The sequence below is a fragment of the Pleurodeles waltl genome, chromosome 12 (assembly GCF_031143425.1).
Source record: "Pleurodeles waltl isolate 20211129_DDA chromosome 12, aPleWal1.hap1.20221129, whole genome shotgun sequence".
NCBI classification, from domain to species: Eukaryota; Metazoa; Chordata; class Amphibia; order Caudata; family Salamandridae; genus Pleurodeles; species Pleurodeles waltl.
Window position 1 is genome coordinate 126,069,941 of NC_090451.1, and position 26,139 is coordinate 126,096,079.

The 26,139-nt window shown below is 42.6% G+C and overlaps 8 non-coding genes across 8 annotated transcripts; 6 read left to right on the forward strand and 2 right to left on the reverse strand.

Moving 5' to 3' along the window:
* The first annotated feature begins 1,461 nt into the window (after nt 1-1,461).
* TRNAL-AAG (transfer RNA leucine (anticodon AAG)) lies at nt 1,462-1,543 on the forward strand. The gene has a single exon. It is a non-coding gene; the product is annotated as a tRNA-Leu (tRNA).
* Nucleotides 1,544-5,638: 4,095 nt separating this feature from the next.
* On the forward strand, nt 5,639-5,720 carry TRNAL-AAG (transfer RNA leucine (anticodon AAG)). The gene has a single exon. It is a non-coding gene; the product is annotated as a tRNA-Leu (tRNA).
* A 4,094-nt stretch (nt 5,721-9,814) lies between these two features.
* TRNAL-AAG (transfer RNA leucine (anticodon AAG)) lies at nt 9,815-9,896 on the forward strand. Its single transcript has one exon. It is a non-coding gene; the product is annotated as a tRNA-Leu (tRNA).
* Nucleotides 9,897-14,017: 4,121 nt separating this feature from the next.
* TRNAL-AAG (transfer RNA leucine (anticodon AAG)) lies at nt 14,018-14,099 on the forward strand. Its single transcript has one exon. It is a non-coding gene; the product is annotated as a tRNA-Leu (tRNA).
* A 380-nt stretch (nt 14,100-14,479) lies between these two features.
* On the reverse strand, nt 14,480-14,561 carry TRNAS-UGA (transfer RNA serine (anticodon UGA)). The gene has a single exon. It is a non-coding gene; the product is annotated as a tRNA-Ser (tRNA).
* A 3,658-nt stretch (nt 14,562-18,219) lies between these two features.
* Nucleotides 18,220-18,301, forward strand: TRNAL-AAG (transfer RNA leucine (anticodon AAG)). The gene has a single exon. It is a non-coding gene; the product is annotated as a tRNA-Leu (tRNA).
* A 380-nt stretch (nt 18,302-18,681) lies between these two features.
* TRNAS-UGA (transfer RNA serine (anticodon UGA)) lies at nt 18,682-18,763 on the reverse strand. The gene has a single exon. It is a non-coding gene; the product is annotated as a tRNA-Ser (tRNA).
* A 3,642-nt stretch (nt 18,764-22,405) lies between these two features.
* Nucleotides 22,406-22,487, forward strand: TRNAL-AAG (transfer RNA leucine (anticodon AAG)). The gene has a single exon. It is a non-coding gene; the product is annotated as a tRNA-Leu (tRNA).
* The last annotated feature ends 3,652 nt before the right edge of the window (nt 22,488-26,139 follow it).

The following is a 26,139-nucleotide window of genomic DNA, read 5'->3' on the forward strand; positions in this document are numbered from 1 at the left end:
TTTGGTTGTCCTGCTGGGCATGTTTTTGCCAGTCACAAGCCTTCTGTTTGCAGGGCACTAGAAGGTAAAAGGAAAAAATAGTACCTTGATCAGGTGGGGAGCAGCGGTCAGGCACTGATTAAGCTGAATCAATCAACGCTTGGTCGCTGCTCTACAGAGAGGAACGGAAATGATGCAAGACATGCCTTGATGAATTAGGAAACTGTAAAGAAGAGTGCCACATAAATAAAAAAATGGTGAGAGACATGCGGGCTCCAAGCCCTTTACTGAATACTACAGAGTCTATCAAGCGAGACCCTAAAAAGGTCAGTTAGTTAAAATAAACAAACATTGTTACTTCTAAATATCAATATTCCAAGGACGCCTAGATGGTCGTCAAGCAAAAAGTTCCTAGTGCATGGAGGGGCTTATGGCAGTTCTGAAGAGAGGCAAAGGACTTGGTCAGAGGGTGGCCTTGTTGGTGTGGTAGGGAAGCAATACCTCAAACATTATTACTGGGGTAGGGGAGCTTGCAATTCGGAGTAATGAAAATTATCACAAAGCAATCAAGTAATTCCACATCAAAATAACAAGCGTGCGGGCTGACAACCATGCTCTCAGCATCAACGAGCGCAGAGTGAAGTGAATTTTACCATCCTCTGTGCATTTTTATTGCGGGGCTCATTTACATTTGACTTGGCGCGCAGAACGAGTGAGAACCAGGTCAATAGAAACAAAAATCATCTATTTAAAAAGTTTAGTTTCACGTGGGCCTGTTGTCCTTACTTCTTTCAGAATAGCTTTTGAACCTCTGTCCTGAGTGTGTCTGTGACTGTCACGTGAAAAGGCAGTCAGGGCATCCAGGTGGACCCCATGTCACCTGGGGCACCGCCCACCAGTGCTGGAGTTTTAAACAGCACCCGGTTGCATTTTGGGACTTGTGCCTTTTCAATGTGAGCTCAAAGACGGGAGCCTGTGAAATTCTATTGGCTAAAAAATATTAACAGCGGAATGTGAATAGGCCACACAAGACATGACGTCACTGGAAAGCTAAACAGTATGTTGGGGAGACTGGGTGCGGCAATAGGGCTGATGTCATGAATACGTGCAACTCCTCAGTTATTTTTGAATGAACTGCTCATTCATTAGATCCCACCCAAAGAAATGAGCCCACCAGTATGAACACTTGTTTCATTAGAAAATGATGGAGTCACATTGCCTATGTAGAGCAGGTGCTTATACCTTGGTTGGAAGTCATTGCTCGGGAGAGTGTTGTCTTTTAAGGTGATTGCACTAGGTCCGAGCAGGTGGGAGAAGACTTGTGCAGTGACTGAGTAAGAGAGATAACCTTCAATTACCACATCACCCTCCCGACATTGTAATCATGTCCATGAAATGGTTTATCAACTCGACTTTCCACACTAAGTGAGGAGACTCAGGGTTACGGTGCTCATGAAGTGCACAGACACACTGAGAGCAACAGGTAGCGTGGCCGAGCGGTCTAAGGCGCTGGATTAAGGCTCCAGTCTCTTTGGAGGCGTGGGTTCAAATCCCACCGCTGCCAGAGATGGATTTTTACAGATCTTAATGACGCATCTCCCTTCTGACCCTTCAATTTGCATAAACAGTGACTCTACCAATAGGTCCCTAATTTTAAAACTCTTTTACAGTCTCCTTCTAAGTAAACTCCTAAACCGTGGACTCCAAGAAATCGGCTGATTGGCGCTGCTGTTGTTTTGCTTCATTCTGCTTAGATCACCTTCAAATGGAAGGTTTAACAAATCATTTGTTCTCCCCACGCGGTCACCCGCTCTTCTCTCTGCAAAATAAAATCGAACCTCTGTTAAATAAAGATTTAAAGTAAATTATCTATCTTCCCAAATAAAGTTGGTAAATGTGTTCTTCACAGTTATTTTAAAAATCAGGTTTAAAATAAACAACAGAGGTAGTCAGCAGGATTCAAACCCGTGCAGGGAACCCCCAAAGGATTTCAAGCCCATCACCTTAACCACTCGGCCATAACTACCAGCTCTCATTGAGCTCTACCGAAACTTTATATCACAACAAAATTGTGCAAAATGGCCGAGCAGACCTATATATGACTCCATTTAGTAGGATCTCTAACTGTGTGCAAAGGGCACATTGCTATGTTTCTGTCTAAGCTTTGCTTTAGGTCTGAGGTCTTAAGAACCAAAGCAGGCTCCACGCACACTTGCCTGCACAAAAAAACAAGCATTTGCAATGCGAAAGGTCTCACATTTGTGAGAGTTAGAGCTATTGGCGTTGCAAATGACAATGTCTTTTACCTAGGTTTTGGTTTTCTTTGGGAAAATTTGATGTGTCCACGTTGTGTTTTGGGGCACTTCCTGTCGCGGGCGCTAGGCCTACCCACACAAGTGAGGTAAAAAATGTTATCGGGAGACTTGGGGAAACATAGAATAGCAAAACAAGAGTTACTGCCCCTTGTCTTTATCTACATTTTTTCCTTCCAAATATAAGACAGTGTGTAAAAAAGACGTCTATTTGAAAAATGCCCTTTAATTCGCATGCTAGTGTGGGCACCCCAGAATTCAGAGATGTGCAAATAACCACTGCTCCTTCACTCCTTATCTTGTGCCCATTTTGGAAATAGAAAGGTTTTCTTGATACCTATTTTTCACTCTATATACTTCGGCAAATTAATTGCAGTATACCCGGTATAGAATGAAAACCCACTGAAAGGTGCAGCTCATTTATTTTCTCTGGATACCTAGGGTTCTTGATGAACCTACAAGCCCTATATATCCCCGCAACCAGAAGAGTCCAGCAGGCGTAATGGTATATTGCTTTCAAAAATCTGACATTGCAGAAAAAAGTTACAGAGTAAAACGTAGAGGAAAATGGCTGTTTTTTTCTTCTCAATTTCAATATTTTTTTTTTATTTCAGTTGTTATTTTCTGTAGGAAACACTTGTAAGATCTACACAAGTTACCCATTGCTGAATTCAGAATGTTGTCTTCTTTTCAAAAATGTTTAGGTTACTGGGACCCAGCATTGGTTTCACACCCATTTCTGTCACTGACTGGAAGGAGGCTAAAAGCACACAAAATCGTAAAAATGGGGTATGTCCCAGTAAAATGCCAAAATTGTGTTGAAAAATTGGGTTTTCTGATTCAAGTCTGCCTGTCCCTGAAAGCTGGGAAGCTGGTGATTTTAGCAGTGCAAACCCTTTGTTGATGCCAATTTCAGGGACAAAAACCACAAGCCTTCTTCTCCAGCCCTTTTTTCCATTTTTTTCTTTTTTAAAACAAAATGTTTACTGTATTTTGGCTAATTTCTTGGTCTCCTTCAGGGGAACCCACAAAGTCTGGGTACCTCTAGAATCCCTAGGATGTTGGAAAAAAAGGACGCAAATTTGGCGTGGATAGCTTATGTGGACAAAAATCTATGAGGGCCTAAGCGCGCCCTGCCCCAAATAGCCAAAAAAATGCCTGGCACCTGAGGGAAAAGGCTGGCAGCGAAGGGGTTAAAATGCACTATTTTATTCCAATTTCTTCACTTAGCTTCAGATGAACTATTTTTCCCTCCCACCAACTCCTTTCAAAGTGCACCAGCCACCACTGCCTTGGGTGGGACAGATTGTTTTCGATTGCAGTGTGGTAGTTTGTTTTTGATTGGAGTGCAGCAGATTGCAGTGGGGTAGATTGTTTTGAATTGGAGTAGGGGAGATTGTTTTGAAGTGGAGTCGGGCAGATTGGAGTGGGGCAGATTGTTTTGGATCGAAGTGGGACAGATTGTTTTGGAGTGGTGCAGATTGTTTTTTATTATAGTGGGGCACATTGGAGTGAGACAGATTTGCTTGGGGTGGGTGGAGAAGATTGGAGTAGGATGAGTTAGAGTGGATTGGATTCGGGTGAGTGATTTGGACTGGAGTGAGGTGGATTAGTGTGGGTGAAGTGGTCTGGATGGGGTGGATTGTAGTGGGGAAGATTGGAGTGGGGTGGATTGAAGTGTACCGCAGGATTATGTGTTAAAGATTAATTTCAGAATTTACACATAATAAAGAAACACTGTTGATTTGCAATATTTTAAACGAGCTAATCGTCATCTTTTGAGAAGAGTGCCCACGAACAAAAGCAAAAGAAAACATGCGTGGAACGTGGGAAAAGACGATTTGGCAAAATAAAAGAAAGTTCGATTTAAATTTAAAACTTAACAGTTTTGGTTGTCCTGCTGGGCATGTTTTTGCCAGTCACAAGCCTTCTGTTTGCAGGGCACTAGAAGGTAAAAGGAAAAAATAGTACCTTGATCAGGTGGGGAGCAGCGGTCAGGCACTGATTAAGCTGAATCAATCAACGCTTGGTCGCTGCTCTACAGAGAGGAACGGAAATGATGCAAGACATGCCTTGATGAATTAGGAAACTGTAAAGAAGAGTGCCACATAAATAAAAAAATGGTGAGAGACATGCGGGCTCCAAGCCCTTTACTGAATACTACAGAGTCTATCAAGCGAGACCCTAAAAAGGTCAGTTAGTTAAAATAAACAAACATTGTTACTTCTAAATATCAATATTCCAAGGACGCCTAGATGGTCGTCAAGCAAAAAGTTCCTAGTGCATGGAGGGGCTTATGGTAGTTCTGAAGAGAGGCAAAGGACTTGGTCAGAGGGTGGCCTTGTTGGTGTGGTAGGGAAGCAATACCTCAAACATTATTACTGGGGTAGGGGAACTTGCAATTCGGAGAAATGAAAATAATCACAAAGCAATCAAGTAATTCCACATCAAAATAACAAGCGTGCGGGCTGACAACCATGCTCTCAGCATCAACGAGCGCAGAGTGAAGTGAATTTTACCATCCTCTGTGCATTTTTATTGCGAGGCTCATTTACATTTGACTTGGCGCGCAGAACGAGTGAGAACCCGGTCAATAGAAACAAAAATCATCTATTTAAAAAGTTTAGTTTCACGTGGGCCTGTTGTCCTTACTTCTTTCAGAATAGCTTTTGAACCTCTGTCCTGTGTGTGTCTGTGACTGTCACGTGAAAGGCAGTCAGAGCATCCAGGTGGGCCCCATGTCACCTGGGGCACCGCCCACCAGTGCTGGAGTTTTAAACAGCACCCGGTTGCATTTTGGGACTTGTGCCTTTTCAATGTGAGCTCAAAGACGGGAGCCTGTGAAATTCTATTGGCTAAAAAATATTAACAGCGGAATGTGAATAGGCCACACAAGACATGACGTCACTGGAAAGCTAAACAGTATGTTGGGGAGACTGGGTGCGGCAATAGGGCTGATGTCATGAATACGTGCAACTCCTCAGTTATTTTTGAATGAACTGCTCATTCATTAGATCCCACCCAAAGAAATGAGCCCACCAGTATGAACACTTGTTTCATTAGAAAATGATGGAGTCACATTGCCTATGTAGAGCAGGTGCTTATACCTTGGTTGGAAGTCATTGCTCGGGAGAGTGTTGTCTTTTAAGGTGATTGCACTAGGTCCGAGCAGGTGGGAGAAGACTTGTGCAGTGACTGAGTAAGAGAGATAACCTTCAATTACCACATCACCCTCCCGACATTGTAATCATGTCCATGAAATGGTTTATCAACTCGACTTTCCACACTAAGTGAGGAGACTCAGGGTTACGGTGCTCATGAAGTGCACAGACACACTGAGAGCAACAGGTAGCGTGGCCGAGCGGTCTAAGGCGCTGGATTAAGGCTCCAGTCTCTTTGGAGGCGTGGGTTCAAATCCCACCGCTGCCAGAGATGGATTTTTACAGATCTTAATGACGCATCTCCCTTCTGACCCTTCAATTTGCATAAACAGTGACTCTACCAATAGGTCCCTAATTTTAAAACTCTTTTACAGTCTCCTTCTAAGTAAACTCCTAAACCGTGGACTCCAAGAAATCGGCTGATTGGCGCTGCTGTTGTTTTGCTTCATTCTGCTTAGATCACCTTCAAATGGAAGGTTTAACAAATCATTTGTTCTCCCCACGCGGTCACCCGCTCTTCTCTCTGCAAAATAAAATCGAACCTCTGTTAAATAAAGATTTAAAGTAAATTATCTATCTTCCCAAATAAAGTTGGTAAATGTGTTCTTCACAGTTATTTTAAAAATCAGGTTTAAAATAAACAACAGAGGTAGTCAGCAGGATTCAAACCCGTGCAGGGAACCCCCAAAGGATTTCAAGCCCATCACCTTAACCACTCGGCCATAACTACCAGCTCTCATTGAGCTCTACCGAAACTTTATATCACAACAAAATTGTGCAAAATGGCCGAGCAGACCTATATATGACTCCATTTAGTAGGATCTCTAACTGTGTGCAAAGGGCACATTGCTATGTTTCTGTCTAAGCTTTGCTTTAGGTCTGAGGTCTTAAGAACCAAAGCAGGCTCCACGCACACTTGCCTGCACAAAAAAACAAGCATTTGCAATGCGAAAGGTCTCACATTTGTGAGAGTTAGAGCTATTGGCGTTGCAAATGACAATGTCTTTTACCTAGGTTTTGGTTTTCTTTGGGAAAATTTGATGTGTCCACGTTGTGTTTTGGGGCACTTCCTGTCGCGGGCGCTAGGCCTACCCACACAAGTGAGGTAAAAAATGTTATCGGGAGACTTGGGGAAACATAGAATAGCAAAACAAGAGTTACTGCCCCTTGTCTTTATCTACATTTTTTCCTTCCAAATATAAGACAGTGTGTAAAAAAGACGTCTATTTGAAAAATGCCCTTTAATTCGCATGCTAGTGTGGGCACCCCAGAATTCAGAGATGTGCAAATAACCACTGCTCCTTCACTCCTTATCTTGTGCCCATTTTGGAAATAGAAAGGTTTTCTTGATACCTATTTTTCACTCTATATACTTCGGCAAATTAATTGCAGTATACCCGGTATAGAATGAAAACCCACTGAAAGGTGCAGCTCATTTATTTTCTCTGGATACCTAGGGTTCTTGATGAACCTACAAGCCCTATATATCCCCGCAACCAGAAGAGTCCAGCAGGCGTAATGGTATATTGCTTTCAAAAATCTGACATTGCAGAAAAAAGTTACAGAGTAAAACGTAGAGGAAAATGGCTGTTTTTTTCTTCTCAATTTCAATATTTTTTTTTTATTTCAGTTGTTATTTTCTGTAGGAAACACTTGTAAGATCTACACAAGTTACCCATTGCTGAATTCAGAATGTTGTCTTCTTTTCAAAAATGTTTAGGTTACTGGGACCCAGCATTGGTTTCACACCCATTTCTGTCACTGACTGGAAGGAGGCTAAAAGCACACAAAATCGTAAAAATGGGGTATGTCCCAGTAAAATGCCAAAATTGTGTTGAAAAATTGGGTTTTCTGATTCAAGTCTGCCTGTCCCTGAAAGCTGGGAAGCTGGTGATTTTAGCAGTGCAAACCCTTTGTTGATGCCAATTTCAGGGACAAAAACCACAAGCCTTCTTCTCCAGCCCTTTTTTCCATTTTTTTCTTTTTTAAAACAAAATGTTTACTGTATTTTGGCTAATTTCTTGGTCTCCTTCAGGGGAACCCACAAAGTCTGGGTACCTCTAGAATCCCTAGGATGTTGGAAAAAAAGGACGCAAATTTGGCGTGGATAGCTTATGTGGACAAAAATCTATGAGGGCCTAAGCGCGCCCTGCCCCAAATAGCCAAAAAAATGCCTGGCACCTGAGGGAAAAGGCTGGCAGCGAAGGGGTTAAAATGCACTATTTTATTCCAATTTCTTCACTTAGCTTCAGATGAACTATTTTTCCCTCCCACCAACTCCTTTCAAAGTGCACCAGCCACCACTGCCTTGGGTGGGACAGATTGTTTTCGATTGCAGTGTGGTAGTTTGTTTTTGATTGGAGTGCAGCAGATTGCAGTGGGGTAGATTGTTTTGAATTGGAGTAGGGGAGATTGTTTTGAAGTGGAGTCGGGCAGATTGGAGTGGGGCAGATTGTTTTGGATCGAAGTGGGACAGATTGTTTTGGAGTGGTGCAGATTGTTTTTTATTATAGTGGGGCACATTGGAGTGAGACAGATTTGCTTGGGGTGGGTGGAGAAGATTGGAGTAGGATGAGTTAGAGTGGATTGGATTCGGGTGAGTGATTTGGACTGGAGTGAGGTGGATTAGTGTGGGTGAAGTGGTCTGGATGGGGTGGATTGTAGTGGGGAAGATTGGAGTGGGGTGGATTGAAGTGTACCGCAGGATTATGTGTTAAAGATTAATTTCAGAATTTACACATAATAAAGAAACACTGTTGATTTGCAATATTTTAAACGAGCTAATCGTCATCTTTTGAGAAGAGTGCCCACGAACAAAAGCAAAAGAAAACATGCGTGGAACGTGGGAAAAGACGATTTGGCAAAATAAAAGAAAGTTCGATTTAAATTTAAAACTTAACAGTTTTGGTTGTCCTGCTGGGCATGTTTTTGCCAGTCACAAGCCTTCTGTTTGCAGGGCACTAGAAGGTAAAAGGAAAAAATAGTACCTTGATCAGGTGGGGAGCAGCGGTCAGGCACTGATTAAGCTGAATCAATCAACGCTTGGTCGCTGCTCTACAGAGAGGAACGGAAATGATGCAAGACATGCCTTGATGAATTAGGAAACTGTAAAGAAGAGTGCCACATAAATAAAAAAATGGTGAGAGACATGCGGGCTCCAAGCCCTTTACTGAATACTACAGAGTCTATCAAGCGAGACCCTAAAAAGGTCAGTTAGTTAAAATAAACAAACATTGTTACTTCTAAATATCAATATTCCAAGGACGCCTAGATGGTCGTCAAGCAAAAAGTTCCTAGTGCATGGAGGGGCTTATGGTAGTTCTGAAGAGAGGCAAAGGACTTGGTCAGAGGGTGGCCTTGTTGGTGTGGTAGGGAAGCAATACCTCAAACATTATTACTGGGGTAGGGGAACTTGCAATTCGGAGAAATGAAAATAATCACAAAGCAATCAAGTAATTCCACATCAAAATAACAAGCGTGCGGGCTGACAACCATGCTCTCAGCATCAACGAGCGCAGAGTGAAGTGAATTTTACCATCCTCTGTGCATTTTTATTGCGAGGCTCATTTACATTTGACTTGGCGCGCAGAACGAGTGAGAACCCGGTCAATAGAAACAAAAATCATCTATTTAAAAAGTTTAGTTTCACGTGGGCCTGTTGTCCTTACTTCTTTCAGAATAGCTTTTGAACCTCTGTCCTGTGTGTGTCTGTGACTGTCACGTGAAAGGCAGTCAGAGCATCCAGGTGGGCCCCATGTCACCTGGGGCACCGCCCACCAGTGCTGGAGTTTTAAACAGCACCCGGTTGCATTTTGGGACTTGTGCCTTTTCAATGTGAGCTCAAAGACGGGAGCCTGTGAAATTCTATTGGCTAAAAAATATTAACAGCGGAATGTGAATAGGCCACACAAGACATGACGTCACTGGAAAGCTAAACAGTATGTTGGGGAGACTGGGTGCGGCAATAGGGCTGATGTCATGAATACGTGCAACTCCTCGGTTATTTTTGAATGAACTGCTCATTCATTAGATCCCACCCAAAGAAATGAGCCCACCAGTATGAACACTTGTTTCATTAGAAAATGATGGAGTCACATTGCCTATGTAGAGCAGGTGCTTATACCTTGGTTGGAAGTCATTGCTCGGAGAGTGTTGTCTTTTAAGGTGATTGCACTAGGTCCGAGCAGGTGGGAGAAGACTTGTGCAGTGACTGAGTAAGAGAGATAACCTTCAATTACCACATCACCCTCCCGACATTGTAATCATGTCCATGAAATGGTTTATCAACTCGACTTTCCACACTAAGTGAGGAGACTCAGGGTTACGGTGCTCATGAAGTGCACAGACACACTGAGAGCAACAGGTAGCGTGGCCGAGCGGTCTAAGGCGCTGGATTAAGGCTCCAGTCTCTTTGGAGGCGTGGGTTCAAATCCCACCGCTGCCAGAGATGGATTTTTACAGATCTTAATGACGCATCTCCCTTCTGACCCTTCAATTTGCATAAGCAGTGACTCTACCAATAGGTCCCTAATTTTAAAACTCTTTTACAGTCTCCTTCTAAGTAAACTCCTAAACCGTGGACTCCAAGAAATCGGCTGATTGGCGCTGCTGTTGTTTTGCTTCATTCTGCTTAGATCACCTTCAAATGGAAGGTTTAACAAATCATTTGTTCTCCCCACGCGGTCACCCGCTCTTCTCTCTGCAAAATAAAATCGAACCTCTGTTAAATAAAGATTTAAAGTAAATTATCTATCTTCCCAAATAAAGTTGGTAAATGTGTTCTTCACAGTTATTTTAAAAATCAGGTTTAAAATAAACAACAGAGGTAGTCAGCAGGATTCAAACCCGTGCAGGGAACCCCCAAAGGATTTCAAGCCCATCACCTTAACCACTCGGCCATAACTACCAGCTCTCATTGAGCTCTACCGAAACTTTATATCACAACAAAATTGTGCAAAATGGCCGTGCAGACCTATATATGACTCCATTTAGTAGGATCTCTAACTGTGTGCAAAGGGCACATTGCTATGTTTCTGTCTAAGCTTTGCTTTAGGTCTGAGGTCTTAAGAACCAAAGCAGGCTCCACGCACACTTGCCTGCACAAAAAAACAAGCATTTGCAATGCGAAAGGTCTCACATTTGTGAGAGTTAGAGCTATTGGCGTTGCAAATGACAATGTCTTTTACCTAGGTTTTGGTTTTCTTTGGGAAAATTTGATGTGTCCACGTTGTGTTTTGGGGCACTTCCTGTCGCGGGCGCTAGGCCTACCCACACAAGTGAGGTAAAAAATGTTATCGGGAGACTTGGGGAAACATAGAATAGCAAAACAAGAGTTACTGCCCCTTGTCTTTATCTACATTTTTTCCTTCCAAATATAAGACAGTGTGTAAAAAAGACGTCTATTTGAGAAATGCCCTTTAATTTGCATGCTAGTGTGGGCACCCCAGAATTCAGAGATGTGCAAATAACCACTGCTCCTTCACTCCTTATCTTGTGCCCATTTTGGAAATAGAAAGGTTTTCTTGATACCTTTTTTTCACTCTATATACTTCGGCAAATTAATTGCAGTATACCCGGTATAGAATGAAAACCCACTGCAAGGTGCAGCTCATTTATTTTCTCTGGATACCTAGGGTTCTTGATGAACCTACAAGCCCTATATATCCCCGCAACCAGAAGAGTCCAGCAGGCGTAATGGTATATTGCTTTCAAAAATCTGACATTGCAGAAAAAAGTTACAGAGTAAAACGTAGAGGAAAATGGCTGTTTTTTTCTTCTCAATTTCAATATTTTTTTTTTATTTCAGTTGTTATTTTCTGTAGGAAACACTTGTAAGATCTACACAAGTTACCCATTGCTGAATTCAGAATGTTGTCTTCTTTTCAAAAATGTTTAGGTTACTGGGACCCAGCATTGGTTTCACACCCATTTCTGTCACTGACTGGAAGGAGGCTAAAAGCACACAAAATCGTAAAAATGGGGTATGTCCCAGTAAAATGCCAAAATTGTGTTGAAAAATTGGGTTTTCTGATTCAAGTCTGCCTGTCCCTGAAAGCTGGGAAGCTGGTGATTTTAGCAGTGCAAACCCTTTGTTGATGCCAATTTCAGGGACAAAAACCACAAGCCTTCTTCTCCAGCCCTTTTTTCCATTTTTTTCTTTTTTAAAACAAAATGTTTACCGTATTTTGGCTAATTTCTTGGTCTCCTTCAGGGGAACCCACAAAGTCTGGGTACCTCTAGAATCCCTAGGATGTTGGAAAAAAAGGACGCAAATTTGGCGTGGATAGCTTATGTGGACAAAAATCTATGAGGGCCTAAGCGCGCCCTGCCCCAAATAGCCAAAAAAATGCCTGGCACCTGAGGGGGAAAAGGCTGGCAGCGAAGGGGTTAAAATGCACTATTTTATTCCAATTTCTTCACTTAGCTTCAGATGAACTATTTTTCCCTCCCACCAACTCCTTTCAAAGTGCACCAGCCACCACTGCCTTGGGTGGGACAGATTGTTTTCGATTGCAGTATGGCAGATTGTTTTGGATTGCAGTGTGGTAGTTTGTTTTTGATTGGAGTGCAGCAGATTGCAGTGGGGTAGATTGTTTTGAATTGGAGTAGGGGAGATTGTTTTGAAGTGGAGTCGGGCAGATTGGAGTGGGGCAGATTGTTTTGGATCGAAGTGGGACAGATTGTTTTGGAGTGGTGCAGATTGTTTTTTATTATAGTGGGGCACATTGGAGTGAGACAGATTTGCTTGGGGTGGGTGGAGAGGATTGGAGTAGGATGAGTTAGAGTGGATTGGATTCGGGTGAGTGATTTGGACTGGAGTGAGGTGGATTAGTGTGGGTGAAGTGGTCTGGATGGGGTGGATTGTAGTGGGGAAGATTGGAGTGGGGTGGATTGAAGTGTACCGCAGGATTATGTGTTAAAGATTAATTTCAGAATTTACACATAATAAAGAAACACTGTTGATTTGCAATATTTTAAACGAGCTAATCGTCATCTTTTGAGAAGAGTGCCCACGAACAAAAGCAAAAGAAAACATGCGTGGAACGTGGGAAAAGACGATTTGGCAAAATAAAAGAAAGTTCGATTTAAATTTAAAACTTAACAGTTTTGGTTGTCCTGCTGGGCATGTTTTTGCCAGTCACAAGCCTTCTGTTTGCAGGGCACTAGAAGGTAAAAGGAAAAAATAGTACCTTGATCAGGTGGGGAGCAGCGGTCAGGCACTGATTAAGCTGAATCAATCAACGCTTGGTCGCTGCTCTACAGAGAGGAACGGAAATGATGCAAGACATGCCTTGATGAATTAGGAAACTGTAAAGAAGAGTGCCACATAAATAAAAAAATGGTGAGAGACATGCGGGCTCCAAGCCCTTTACTGAATACTACAGAGTCTATCAAGCGAGACCCTAAAAAGGTCAGTTAGTTAAAATAAACAAACATTGTTACTTCTAAAAATCAATATTCCAAGGACGCCTAGATGGTCGTCAAGCAAAAAGTTCCTAGTGCATGGAGGGGCTTATGGTAGTTCTGAAGAGAGGCAAAGGACTTGGTCAGAGGGTGGCCTTCTTGGTGTGGTAGGGAAGCAATACCTCAAACATTATTACTGGGGTAGGGGAACTTGCAATTCGGAGTAATGAAAATTATCACAAAGCAATCAAGTAATTCCACATCAAAATAACAAGCGTGCGGGCTGACAACCATGCTCTCAGCATCAACGAGCGCAGAGTGAAGTGAATTTTACCATCCTCTGTGCATTTTTATTGCGAGGCTCATTTACATTTGACTTGGCGCGCAGAACGAGTGAGAACCAGGTCAATAGAAACAAAAATCATCTATTTAAAAAGTTTAGTTTCACGTGGGCCTGTTGTCCTTACTTCTTTCAGAATAGCTTTTGAACCTCTGTCCTGTGTGTGTCTGTGACTGTCACGTGAAAGGCAGTCAGGGCATCCAGGTGGACCCCATGTCACCTGGAGCACCGCCCACCAGTGCTGGAGTTTTAAACAGCACCCGGTTGCATTTTGGGACTTGTGCCTTTTCAATGTGAGCTCAAAGACGGGAGCCTGTGAAATTCTATTGGCTAAAAAATATTAACAGCGGAATGTGAATAGGCCACACAAGACATGACGTCACTGGAAAGCTAAACAGTATGTTGGGGAGACTGGGTGCGGCAATAGGGCTGATGTCATGAATACGTGCAACTCCTCAGTTATTTTTGAATGAACTGCTCATTCATTAGATCCCACCCAAAGAAATGAGCCCACCGGTATGAACACTTGTTTCATTAGAAAATGATGGAGTCACATTGCCTATGTAGAGCAGGTGCTTATACCTTGGTTGGAAGTCATTGCTCGGAGAGTGTTGTCTTTTAAGGTGATTGCACTAGGTCCGAGCAGGTGGGAGAAGACTTGTGCAGTGACTGAGTAAGAGAGATAACCTTCAATTACCACATCACCCTCCCGACATTGTAATCATGTCCATGAAATGGTTTATCAACTCGACTTTCCACACTAAGTGAGGAGACTCAGGGTTACGGTGCTCATGAAGTGCACAGACACACTGAGAGCAACAGGTAGCGTGGCCGAGCGGTCTAAGGCGCTGGATTAAGGCTCCAGTCTCTTTGGAGGCGTGGGTTCAAATCCCACCGCTGCCAGAGATGGATTTTTACAGATCTTAATGACGCATCTCCCTTCTGACCCTTCAATTTGCATAAGCAGTGACTCTACCAATAGGTCCCTAATTGTAAAACTCTTTTACAGTCTCCTTCTAAGTAAACTCCTAAACCGTGGACTCCAAGAAATCGGCTGATTGGCGCTGCTGTTGTTTTGCTTCATTCTGCTTAGATCATCTTCAAATGGAAGGTTTAACAAATCATTTGTTCTCCCCACGCGGTCACCCGCTCTTCTCTCTGCAAAATAAAATCGAACCTCTGTTAAATAAAGATTTAAAGTAAATTATCTATCTTCCCAAATAAAGTTGGTAAATGTGTTCTTCACAGTTATTTTAAAAATCAGGTTTAAAATAAACAACAGAGGTAGTCAGCAGGATTCAAACCCGTGCAGGGAACCCCCAAAGGATTTCAAGTCCATCACCTTAACCACTCGGCCATAACTACCAGCTCTCATTGAGCTCTACCGAAACTTTATATCACAACAAAATTGTGCAAAATGGCCGTGCAGACCTATATATGACTCCATTTAGTAGGATCTCTAACTGTGTGCAAAGGGCACATTGCTATGTTTCTGTCTAAGCTTTGCTTTAGGTCTGAGGTCTTAAGAACCAAAGCAGGCTCCACGCACACTTGCCTGCACAAAAAAACAAGCATTTGCAATGCGAAAGGTCTCACATTTGTGAGAGTTAGAGCTATTGGCGTTGCAAATGACAATGTCTTTTACCTAGGTTTTGGTTTTCTTTGGCAAAATTTGATGTGTCCACGTTGTGTTTTGGGGCACTTCCTGTCTCGGGCGCTAGGCCTACCCACACAAGTGAGGTAAAAAATGTTATCGGGAGACTTGGGGAAACATAGAATAGCAAAACAAGAGTTACTGCCCCTTGTCTTTATCTACATTTTTTCCTTCCAAATATAAGACAGTGTGTAAAAAAGACGTCTATTTGAGAAATGCCCTTTAATTCGCATGCTAGTGTGGGCACCCCAGAATTCAGAGATGTGCAAATAACCACTGCTCCTTCACTCCTTATCTTGTGCCCATTTTGGAAATAGAAAGGTTTTCTTGATACCTTTTTTTCACTCTATATACTTCGGCAAATTAATTGCAGTATACCCGGTATAGAATGAAAACCCACTGCAAGGTGCAGCTCATTTATTTTCTCTGGATACCTAGGGTTCTTGATGAACCTACAAGCCCTATATATCCCCGCAACCAGAAGAGTCCAGCAGGCGTAATGGTATATTGCTTTCAAAAATCTGACATTGCAGAAAAAAGTTACAGAGTAAAACGTAGAGGAAAATGGCTGTTTTTTTCTTCTCAATTTCAATATTTTTTTTTTATTTCAGTTGTTATTTTCTGTAGGAAACACTTGTAAGATCTACACAAGTTACCCATTGCTGAATTCAGAATGTTGTCTTCTTTTCAAAAATGTTTAGGTTACTGGGACCCAGCATTGGTTTCACACCCATTTCTGTCACTGACTGGAAGGAGGCTAAAAGCACACAAAATCGTAAAAATGGGGTATGTCCCAGTAAAATGCCAAAATTGTGTTGAAAAATTGGGTTTTCTGATTCAAGTCTGCCTGTCCCTGAAAGCTGGGAAGCTGGTGATTTTAGCAGTGCAAACCCTTTGTTGATGCCAATTTCAGGGACAAAAACCACAAGCCTTCTTCTCCAGCCCTTTTTTCCATTTTTTTCTTTTTTAAAACAAAATGTTTCCGTATTTTGGCTAATTTCTTGGTCTCCTTCAGGGGAACCCACAAAGTCTGGGTACCTCTAGAATCCCTAGGATGTTGGAAAAAAAGGACGCAAATTTGGCGTGGATAGCTTATGTGGACAAAAATCTATGAGGGCCTAAGCGCGCCCTGCCCCAAATAGCCAAAAAAATGCCTGGCACCTGAGGGGGAAAAGGCTGGCAGCGAAGGGGTTAAAATGCACTATTTTATTCCAATTTCTTCACTTAGCTTCAGATGAACTATTTTTCCCTCCCACCAACTCCTTTCAAAGTGCACCAGCCACCACTGCCTTGGGTGGGACAGATTGTTTTCGATTGCAGTATGGCAGATTGTTTTGGATTGCAGTGTGGTAGTTTGTTTTTGATTGGAGTGCAGCAGATTGCAGTGGGGTAGATTGTTTTGAATTGGAGTAGGGGAGATTGTTTTGAAGTGGAGTCGGGCAGATTGGAGTGGGGCAGATTGTTTTGGATCGAAGTGGGACAGATTGTTTTGGAGTGGTGCAGATTGTTTTTTATTATAGTGGGGCACATTGGAGTGAGACAGATTTGCTTGGGGTGGGTGGAGAGGATTGGAGTAGGATGAGTTAGAGTGGATTGGATTCGGGTGAGTGATTTGGACTGGAGTGAGGTGGATTAGTGTGGGTGAAGTGGTCTGGATGGGGTGGATTGTAGTGGGGAAGATTGGAGTGGGGTGGATTGAAGTGTACCGCAGGATTATGTGTTAAAGATTAATTTCAGAATTTACACATAATAAAGAAACACTGTTGATTTGCAATATTTTAAACGAGCTAATCGTCATCTTTTGAGAAGAGTGCCCACGAACAAAAGCAAAAGAAAACATGCGTGGAACGTGGGAAAAGACGATTTGGCAAAATAAAAGAAAGTTCGATTTAAATTTAAAACTTAACAGTTTTGGTTGTCCTGCTGGGCATGTTTTTGCCAGTCACAAGCCTTCTGTTTGCAGGGCACTAGAAGGTAAAAGGAAAAAATAGTACCTTGATCAGGTGGGGAGCAGCGGTCAGGCACTGATTAAGCTGAATCAATCAACGCTTGGTCGCTGCTCTACAGAGAGGAACGGAAATGATGCAAGACATGCCTTGATGAATTAGGAAACTGTAAAGAAGAGTGCCACATAAATAAAAAAATGGTGAGAGACATGCGGGCTCCAAGCCCTTTACTGAATACTACAGAGTCTATCAAGCGAGACCCTAAAAAGGTCAGTTAGTTAAAATAAACAAACATTGTTACTTCTAAAAATCAATATTCCAAGGACGCCTAGATGGTCGTCAAGCAAAAAGTTCCTAGTGCATGGAGGGGCTTATGGTAGTTCTGAAGAGAGGCAAAGGACTTGGTCAGAGGGTGGCCTTGTTGGTGTGGTAGGGAAGCAATACCTCAAACATTATTACTGGGGTAGGGGAACTTGCAATTCGGAGTAATGAAAATTATCACAAAGCAATCAAGTAATTCCACATCAAAATAACAAGCGTGCGGGCTGACAACCATGCTCTCAGCATCAACGAGCGCAGAGTGAAGTGAATTTTACCATCCTCTGTGCATTTTTATTGCGAGGCTCATTTACATTTGACTTGGCGCGCAGAACGAGTGAGAACCAGGTCAATAGAAACAAAAATCATCTATTTAAAAAGTTTAGTTTCACGTGGGCCTGTTGTCCTTACTTCTTTCAGAATAGCTTTTGAACCTCTGTCCTGTGTGTGTCTGTGACTGTCACGTGAAAGGCAGTCAGGGCATCCAGGTGGACCCCATGTCACCTGGAGCACCGCCCACCAGTGCTGGAGTTTTAAACAGCACCCGGTTGCATTTTGGGACTTGTGCCTTTTCAATGTGAGCTCAAAGACGGGAGCCTGTGAAATTCTATTGGCTAAAAAATATTAACAGCGGAATGTGAATAGGCCACACAAGACATGACGTCACTGGAAAGCTAAACAGTATGTTGGGGAGACTGGGTGCGGCAATAGGGCTGATGTCATGAATACGTGCAACTCCTCAGTTATTTTTGAATGAACTGCTCATTCATTAGATCCCACCCAAAGAAATGAGCCCACCGGTATGAACACTTGTTTCATTAGAAAATGATGGAGTCACATTGCCTATGTAGAGCAGGTGCTTATACCTTGGTTGGAAGTCATTGCTCGGAGAGTGTTGTCTTTTAAGGTGATTGCACTAGGTCCGAGCAGGTGGGAGAAGACTTGTGCAGTGACTGAGTAAGAGAGATAACCTTCAATTACCACATCACCCTCCCGACATTGTAATCATGTCCATGAAATGGTTTATCAACTCGACTTTCCACACTAAGTGAGGAGACTCAGGGTTACGGTGCTCATGAAGTGCACAGACACACTGAGAGCAACAGGTAGCGTGGCCGAGCGGTCTAAGGCCCTGGATTAAGGCTCCAGTCTCTTTGGAGGCGTGGGTTCAAATCCCACCGCTGCCAGAGATGGATTTTTACAGATCTTAATGACGCATCTCCCTTCTGACCCTTCAATTTGCATAAGCAGTGACTCTACCAATAGGTCCCTAATTGTAAAACTCTTTTACAGTCTCCTTCTAAGTAAACTCCTAAACCGTGGACTCCAAGAAATCGGCTGATTGGCGCTGCTGTTGTTTTGCTTCATTCTGCTTAGATCATCTTCAAATGGAAGGTTTAACAAATCATTTGTTCTCCCCACGCGGTCACCCGCTCTTCTCTCTGCAAAATAAAATCGAACCTCTGTTAAATAAAGATTTAAAGTAAATTATCTATCTTCCCAAATAAAGTTGGTAAATGTGTTCTTCACAGTTATTTTAAAAATCAGGTTTAAAATAAACAACAGAGGTAGTCAGCAGGATTCAAACCCGTGCAGGGAACCCCCAAAGGATTTCAAGTCCATCACCTTAACCACTCGGCCATAACTACCAGCTCTCATTGAGCTCTACCGAAACTTTATATCACAACAAAATTGTGCAAAATGGCCGTGCAGACCTATATATGACTCCATTTAGTAGGATCTCTAACTGTGTGCAAAGGGCACATTGCTATGTTTCTGTCTAAGCTTTGCTTTAGGTCTGAGGTCTTAAGAACCAAAGCAGGCTCCACGCACACTTGCCTGCACAAAAAAACAAGCATTTGCAATGCGAAAGGTCTCACATTTGTGAGAGTTAGAGCTATTGGCGTTGCAAATGACAATGTCTTTTACCTAGGTTTTGGTTTTCTTTGGGAAAATTTGATGTGTCCACGTTGTGTTTTGGGGCACTTCCTGTCGCGGGCGCTAGGCCTACCCACACAAGTGAGGTAAAAAATGTTATCGGGAGACTTGGGGAAACATAGAATAGCAAAACAAGAGTTACTGCCCCTTGTCTTTATCTACATTTTTTCCTTCCAAATATAAGACAGTGTGTAAAAAAGACGTCTATTTGAGAAATGCCCTTTAATTCGCATGCTAGTGTGGGCACCCCAGAATTCAGAGATGTGCAAATAACCACTGCTCCTTCACTCCTTATCTTGTGCCCATTTTGGAAATAGAAAGGTTTTCTTGATACCTTTTTTTCACTCTATATACTTCGGCAAATTAATTGCAGTATACCCGGTATAGAATGAAAACCCACTGCAAGGTGCAGCTCATTTATTTTCTCTGGATACCTAGGGTTCTTGATGAACCTACAAGCCCTATATATCCCCGCAACCAGAAGAGTCCAGCAGGCGTAATGGTATATTGCTTTCAAAAATCTGACATTGCAGAAAAAAGTTACAGAGTAAAACGTAGAGGAAAATGGCTGTTTTTTTCTTCTCAATTTCAATATTTTTTTTTTATTTCAGTTGTTATTTTCTGTAGGAAACACTTGTAAGATCTACACAAGTTACCCATTGCTGAATTCAGAATGTTGTCTTCTTTTCAAAAATGTTTAGGTTACTGGGACCCAGCATTGGTTTCACACCCATTTCTGTCACTGACTGGAAGGAGGCTAAAAGCACACAAAATCGTAAAAATGGGGTATGTCCCAGTAAAATGCCAAAATTGTGTTGAAAAATTGGGTTTTCTGATTCAAGTCTGCCTGTCCCTGAAAGCTGGGAAGCTGGTGATTTTAGCAGTGCAAACCCTTTGTTGATGCCAATTTCAGGGACAAAAACCACAAGCCTTCTTCTCCAGCCCTTTTTTCCATTTTTTTCTTTTTTAAAACAAAATGTTTACCGTATTTTGGCTAATTTCTTGGTCTCCTTCAGGGGAACCCACAAAGTCTGGGTACCTCTAGAATCCCTAGGATGTTGGAAAAAAAGGACGCAAATTTGGCGTGGATAGCTTATGTGGACAAAAATCTATGAGGGCCTAAGCGCGCCCTGCCCCAAATAGCCAAAAAAATGCCTGGCACCTGAGGGGGAAAAGGCTGGCAGCGAAGGGGTTAAAATGCACTATTTTATTCCAATTTCTTCACTTAGCTTCAGATGAACTATTTTTCCCTCCCACCAACTCCTTTCAAAGTGCACCAGCCACCACTGCCTTGGGTGGGACAGATTGTTTTCGATTGCAGTATGGCAGATTGTTTTGGATTGCAGTGTGGTAGTTTGTTTTTGATTGGAGTGCAGCAGATTGCAGTGGGGTAGATTGTTTTGAATTGGAGTAGGGGAGATTGTTTTGAAGTGGAGTGGGGCAGATTGTTTTGGATCGAAGTGGGACAGATTGTTTTGGAGTGGTGCAGATTGTTTTTTATTATAGTGGGGCACATTGGAGTGAGACAGATTTGCTTGGGGTGGGTGGAGAGGATTGGAATAGGATGAGTTAGAATGGATTGGATTCGGGTGAGTGATTTGGACTGGAGTGAGGTGGATTAGTGTGGGTGAAGTGGTCTGGATGGGGTGGATTGTAGTGGGGAAGATTGGAGTGGGATGGATTGAAGTGTACCGCAGGATTATGTGTTAAAGATTAATTTCAGAATTTACACATAATAAAGAAACACTGTTGATTTGCAATATTTTAAACGAGCTAATCGTCATCTTTTGAGAAGAGTGCCCACGAACAAAAGCAAAAGAAAACATGCGTGGAACGTGGGAAAAGACGATTTGGCAAAATAAAAGAAAGTTCGATTTAAATTTAAAACTTAACAGTTTTGGTTGTCCTGCTGGGCATGTTTTTGCCAGTCACAAGCCTTCTGTTTGCAGGGCACTAGAAGGTAAAAGGAAAAAATAGTACCTTGATCAGGTGGGGAGCAGCGGTCAGGCACTGATTAAGCTGAATCAATCAACGCTTGGTCGCTGCTCTACAGAGAGGAACGGAAATGATGCAAGACATGCCTTGATGAATTAGGAAACTGTAAAGAAGAGTGCCACATAAATAAAAAAATGGTGAGAGACATGCGGGCTCCAAGCCCTTTACTGAATACTACAGAGTCTATCAAGCGAGACCCTAAAAAGGTCAGTTAGTTAAAATAAACAAACATTGTTACTTCTAAATATCAATATTCCAAGGACGCCTAGATGGTCGTCAAGCAAAAAGTTCCTAGTGCATGGAGGGGCTTATGGTAGTTCTGAAGAGAGGCAAAGGACTTGGTCAGAGGGTGGCCTTGTTGGTGTGGTAGGGAAGCAATACCTCAAACATTATTACTGGGGTAGGGGAACTTGCAATTCGGAGTAATGAAAATTATCACAAAGCAATCAAGTAATTCCACATCAAAATAACAAGCGTGCGGGCTGACAACCATGCTCTCAGCATCAACGAGCGCAGAGTGAAGTGAATTTTACCATCCTCTGTGCATTTTTATTGCGAGGCTCATTTACATTTGACTTGGCGCGCAGAACGAGTGAGAACCCGGTCAATAGAAACAAAAATCATCTATTTAAAAAGTTTAGTTTCACGTGGGCCTGTTGTCCTTACTTCTTTCAGAATAGCTTTTGAACCTCTGTCCTGTGTGTGTCTGTGACTGTCACGTGAAAGGCAGTCAGAGCATCCAGGTGGGCCCCATGTCACCTGGGGCACCGCCCACCAGTGCTGGAGTTTTAAACAGCACCCGGTTGCATTTTGGGACTTGTGCCTTTTCAATGTGAGCTCAAAGACGGGAGCCTGTGAAATTCTATTGGCTAAAAAATATTAACAGCGGAATGTGAATAGGCCACACAAGACATGACGTCACTGGAAAGCTAAACAGTATGTTGGGGAGACTGGGTGCGGCAATAGGGCTGATGTCATGAATACGTGCAACTCCTCGGTTATTTTTGAATGAACTGCTCATTCATTAGATCCCACCCAAAGAAATGAGCCCACCAGTATGAACACTTGTTTCATTAGAAAATGATGGAGTCACATTGCCTATGTAGAGCAGGTGCTTATACCTTGGTTGGAAGTCATTGCTCGGAGAGTGTTGTCTTTTAAGGTGATTGCACTAGGTCCGAGCAGGTGGGAGAAGACTTGTGCAGTGACTGAGTAAGAGAGATAACCTTCAATTACCACATCACCCTCCCGACATTGTAATCATGTCCATGAAATGGTTTATCAACTCGACTTTCCACACTAAGTGAGGAGACTCAGGGTTACGGTGCTCATGAAGTGCACAGACACTGAGAGCAACAGGTAGCGTGGCCGAGCGGTCTAAGGCGCTGGATTAAGGCTCCAGTCTCTTTGGAGGCGTGGGTTCAAATCCCACCGCTGCCAGAGATGGATTTTTACAGATCTTAATGACGCATCTCCCTTCTGACCCTTCAATTTGCATAAGCAGTGACTCTACCAATAGGTCCCTAATTTTAAAACTCTTTTACAGTCTCCTTCTAAGTAAACTCCTAAACCGTGGACTCCAAGAAATCGGCTGATTGGCGCTGCTGTTGTTTTGCTTCATTCTGCTTAGATCACCTTCAAATGGAAGGTTTAACAAATCATTTGTTCTCCCCACGCGGTCACCCGCTCTTCTCTCTGCAAAATAAAATCGAACCTCTGTTAAATAAAGATTTAAAGTAAATTATCTATCTTCCCAAATAAAGTTGGTAAATGTGTTCTTCACAGTTATTTTAAAAATCAGGTTTAAAATAAACAACAGAGGTAGTCAGCAGGATTCAAACCCGTGCAGGGAACCCCCAAAGGATTTCAAGCCCATCACCTTAACCACTCGGCCATAACTACCAGCTCTCATTGAGCTCTACCGAAACTTTATATCACAACAAAATTGTGCAAAATGGCCGTGCAGACCTATATATGACTCCATTTAGTAGGATCTCTAACTGTGTGCAAAGGGCACATTGCTATGTTTCTGTCTAAGCTTTGCTTTAGGTCTGAGGTCTTAAGAACCAAAGCAGGCTCCACGCACACTTGCCTGCACAAAAAAACAAGCATTTGCAATGCGAAAGGTCTCACATTTGTGAGAGTTAGAGCTATTGGCGTTGCAAATGACAATGTCTTTTACCTAGGTTTTGGTTTTCTTTGGGAAAATTTGATGTGTCCACGTTGTGTTTTGGGGCACTTCCTGTCGCGGGCGCTAGGCCTACCCACACAAGTGAGGTAAAAAATGTTATCGGGAGACTTGGGGAAACATAGAATAGCAAAACAAGAGTTACTGCCCCTTGTCTTTATCTACATTTTTTCCTTCCAAATATAAGACAGTGTGTAAAAAAGACGTCTATTTGAGAAATGCCCTTTAATTCGCATGCTAGTGTGGGCACCCCAGAATTCAGAGATGTGCAAATAACCACTGCTCCTTCACTCCTTATCTTGTGCCCATTTTGGAAATAGAAAGGTTTTCTTGATACCTTTTTTTCACTCTATATACTTCGGCAAATTAATTGCAGTATACCCGGTATAGAATGAAAACCCACTGCAAGGTGCAGCTCATTTATTTTCTCTGGATACCTAGGGTTCTTGATGAACCTACAAGCCCTATATATCCCCGCAACCAGAAGAGTCCAGCAGGCGTAATGGTATATTGCTTTCAAAAATCTGACATTGCAGAAAAAAGTTACAGAGTAAAACGTAGAGGAAAATGGCTGTTTTTTTCTTCTCGATTTCAATTTTTTTTTTTTATTTCAGTTGTTATTTTCTGTAGGAAACACTTGTAAGATCTACACAAGTTACCCATTGCTGAATTCAGAATGTTGTCTTCTTTTCAAAAATGTTTAGGTTACTGGGACCCAGCATTGGTTTCACACCCATTTCTGTCACTGACTGGAAGGAGGCTAAAAGCACACAAAATCGTAAAAATGGGGTATGTCCCAGTAAAATGCCAAAATTGTGTTGAAAAATTGGGTTTTCTGATTCAAGTCTGCCTGTCCCTGAAAGCTGGGAAGCTGGTGATTTTAGCAGTGCAAACCCTTTGTTGATGCCAATTTCAGGGACAAAAACCACAAGCCTTCTTCTCCAGCCCTTTTTTCCATTTTTTTCTTTTTTAAAACAAAATTTTTACTGTATTTTGGCTAATTTCTTGGTCTCCTTCAGGGGAACCCACAAAGTCTGGGTACCTCTAGAATCCCTAGGATGTTGGAAAAAAAGGACGCAAATTTGGCGTGGATAGCTTATGTGGACAAAAATCTATGAGGGCCTAAGCGCGCCCTGCCCCAAATAGCCAAAAAAATGCCTGGCACCTGAGGGGGAAAAGGCTGGCAGCGAAGGGGTTAAAATGCACTATTTTATTCCAATTTCTTCACTTAGCTTCAGATGAACTATTTTTCCCTCCCACCAACTCCTTTCAAAGTGCACCAGCCACCACTGCCTTGGGTGGGACAGATTGTTTTCGATTGCAGTATGGCAGATTGTTTTGGATTGCAGTGTGGTAGTTTGTTTTTGATTGGAGTGCAGCAGATTGCAGTGGGGTAGATTGTTTTGAATTGGAGTAGGGGAGATTGTTTTGAAGTGGAGTCGGGCAGATTGGAGTGGGGCAGATTGTTTTGGATCGAAGTGGGACAGATTGTTTTGGAGTGGTGCAGATTGTTTTTTATTATAGTGGGGCACATTGGAGTGAGACAGATTTGCTTGGGGTGGGTGGAGAGGATTGGAGTAGGATGAGTTAGAGTGGATTGGATTCGGGTGAGTGATTTGGACTGGAGTGAGGTGGATTAGTGTGGGTGAAGTGGTCTGGATGGGGTGGATTGTAGTGGGGAAGATTGGAGTGGGGTGGATTGAAGTGTACCGCAGGATTATGTGTTAAAGATTAATTTCAGAATTTACACATAATAAAGAAACACTGTTGATTTGCAATATTTTAAACGAGCTAATCGTCATCTTTTGAGAAGAGTGCCCACGAACAAAAGCAAAAGAAAACATGCGTGGAACGTGGGAAAAGACGATTTGGCAAAATAAAAGAAAGTTCGATTTAAATTTAAAACTTAACAGTTTTGGTTGTCCTGCTGGGCATGTTTTTGCCAGTCACAAGCCTTCTGTTTGCAGGGCACTAGAAGGTAAAAGGAAAAAATAGTACCTTGATCAGGTGGGGAGCAGCGGTCAGGCACTGATTAAGCTGAATCAATCAACGCTTGGTCGCTGCTCTACAGAGAGGAACGGAAATGATGCAAGACATGCCTTGATGAATTAGGAAACTGTAAAGAAGAGTGCCACATAAATAAAAAAATGGTGAGAGACATGCGGGCTCCAAGCCCTTTACTGAATACTACAGAGTCTATCAAGCGAGACCCTAAAAAGGTCAGTTAGTTAAAATAAACAAACATTGTTACTTCTAAAAATCAATATTCCAAGGACGCCTAGATGGTCGTCAAGCAAAAAGTTCCTAGTGCATGGAGGGGCTTATGGTAGTTCTGAAGAGAGGCAAAGGACTTGGTCAGAGGGTGGCCTTCTTGGTGTGGTAGGGAAGCAATACCTCAAACATTATTACTGGGGTAGGGGAACTTGCAATTCGGAGTAATGAAAATTATCACAAAGCAATCAAGTAATTCCACATCAAAATAACAAGCGTGCGGGCTGACAACCATGCTCTCAGCATCAACGAGCGCAGAGTGAAGTGAATTTTACCATCCTCTGTGCATTTTTATTGCGAGGCTCATTTACATTTGACTTGGCGCGCAGAACGAGTGAGAACCAGGTCAATAGAAACAAAAATCATCTATTTAAAAAGTTTAGTTTCACGTGGGCCTGTTGTCCTTACTTCTTTCAGAATAGCTTTTGAACCTCTGTCCTGTGTGTGTCTGTGACTGTCACGTGAAAGGCAGTCAGGGCATCCAGGTGGACCCCATGTCACCTGGAGCACCGCCCACCAGTGCTGGAGTTTTAAACAGCACCCGGTTGCATTTTGGGACTTGTGCCTTTTCAATGTGAGCTCAAAGACGGGAGCCTGTGAAATTCTATTGGCTAAAAAATATTAACAGCGGAA